Source organism: Cupressus sempervirens, chromosome 10 (genome assembly GCF_028749045.1).
Source record: "Cupressus sempervirens isolate cs-2001-9-10 chromosome 10, ASM2874904v1, whole genome shotgun sequence".
NCBI classification, from domain to species: Eukaryota; Viridiplantae; Streptophyta; class Pinopsida; order Cupressales; family Cupressaceae; genus Cupressus; species Cupressus sempervirens.
The window spans coordinates 67,344,941-67,347,401 of record NC_143127.1 but is presented as its reverse complement, the minus strand read 5'-3'; positions in this window follow the sequence as shown (position 1 = coordinate 67,347,401).

Sequence of the window (2,461 nt, the reverse complement as noted above, 5' to 3'; positions counted from 1 at the left end):
GATTTAATTTCATGGGGAGTACTGAACATAAATTGTTTGTTAAACTTGTTTCTTCTTTACTGTGAGTTTTCTTTGAATGTTTTTAGTCCTCAGATATTGGTCAAAATCTTTATCATTTAATATTTAGTATATCTACAGTTAGATATGTACTTGATTTTTAGAAAGATTTTTGAAGCACTTGTGGAAATTGCCGTAGGAAGTGATTGATCTGAATTGGATCAGCTCAGTTACCTAAGTGGGCTTATTTATTGACTTACGTTCTCAATGAAGCGAATCTAGGGGTACACAGGGACGAGTCCCCTGCCTCCAAATCCCCCATTCCTGTACCGTACGCATTTCTGGGACCATGGGATGCCGAGGGGGCATCCCTCTCCCATCCCTGATAAATGGCAGGAAATGTTCCTTGCCATTGGGGGACGGTTGGCCGTCCCTGGGACCTCGAGGGGATATCTTGGAGACAGTTAGCTGTGCCCTGCAGCTGGGAGCCCAGGCATTAGAAAACAAAAGAGGTTTCTTTTTAAATTTTGTTTGCTTCCTGAGAATAAAAAATGTATGAGAATCAAAACAATTCATTCAAATCTCAAGTGTATAAGAATCATAACAATTCAATGAAATACACATTAGCTACAGTAGTTTAATTTCCCAAGGCATGCCAACTCCGAGTCTCAATATTATGCTTGAAAAGTTTCATTCATGAGTTTTGAGAATAAATAATATTTTTTAAAAATGCACTATTCTATATCTTTGTATGATTGTACTTTATTTGTTCTGAAAATGCGTACTATTTGGCACTGGCCATCGTGGCTACCATTTGATGGTTCACTTCTGCGACAGGGTGATAGTAACTCAGATGCTTTTGAGTCTTCGGATATTGATAGTCCGAATCAGGCTTAGTTCATAGACTTTTGTATTTTGATGTTTGAGACTGTTTTGATACTGATTGACCATGGTTTTCTAATGTTTCAGACTGCTGATATAATGCTTTATTGAAATGTGTTATGCTGTTATACTACTGCTGTCAATTTATTTGCATATTGATATTGTTGTTATCATTGATACACTCCCCCGCGCGCCCCCCCCCCCCCCCGCCCCCCTCTCTCGCTCCATATACATATATGCTGTTGTCCCCTTCTGTCCCCTAAAAATGGCCCTCTAGGATGTGTCCTGGAAGCTCATCACCTGCCGGCCCATCGTCCCCATCCTTGAAAAGCCATGGAACATAGAGTGAAACTTTATGCCTAACACACCTTGAAGTCTGAGTCATATGCAGATAACGCTTTGGTTGCAGTAGTTGTTTATTAGAAAATAGAGAGGACGATATGATTAAAGGATCTGATTATGCAGGGGAACCAGATCTGAAAAGGGTAGTGCAGAAATGATGGGTTTGCCTGTGGTTGAAACAATTTTTCTTATAATCCAGACAGGTAGAGGATGTTAGACTGTAGTCAAACACCACATAAATGGCAGAGATAGGGACCGAGAGCTTTGTTGACAAAATATCTCTGTCCAATGACACTTGAACTTGAACTTCCTCCTTTGATTCATTTGTGATATTTCTTATTACAAAACCTGCAAGCGCCTCATGTTACCTTGGGATTTTCATTAATAATGTGTAAGAAAGTTGGGGGTAAAGACCTGTTGCTGGTGTATTGAGTCTTGGAGAGTGCAGCAGAGCTTTGAGGAATGTTAAAGAACATTTAAGAATTGTGTTAAGCAAGAAGTCCTAATAAGGCTGGTTTACAAAATAAATCATTGCAATAGTTTCCCAGATAGTGGCTTGATTAGAGTTTCTCCAGGTTATATTGCAGGTGTTGGCTCTCTCTTTGTTCTTTATACTTTCCTCTTGTGTTTACTCAAGTAAATTTTTGTGTGTGTCCTAATATTCAAGCATAGGGGGTGCTTTCCTTATATCTGCTAAGAACATCTTATGTAATCAAGTTTCATGGTGGATGAATATGATTTGTGGCATCCACACTAGTTTGCAAAGAAGTGGCAAAGCTTTCATGGAAACAAATAAGTTTGACAATGTAGAGAAGCTCAGGATCCCAAAACAAGTCCTCAACAAGTGTTTCAGTGAGATACTAGTATGAGTCTATCATGGAACATTGGAAAATTATCTTTCCTTCCGAAAATGAATATTTGACATAGTGCATGTCAGTCTTTTATGGTGTATGCACCTATGATATTTTGAATCATTCAAATGGCATCCAAGCTATCAATGTGAATGGTAGGATGACATTTGGATAAAATTTGAATTGAAAATGAAGAGTCTGCAACATGAGCCGAAGCTTCATTAGCATTACATTTTTTTGTAATGCAACCTTGAATACAGAAACTGAACATTGCTTCTTACTATTCCAATGGTTAGGCTTTGCATCAAGAAATAAGGTTGATTGTGGTATTGCTATCATGATTCAACTATGTAGTTTTTGAGTCAAACTCATTTACCCATATTTCATGA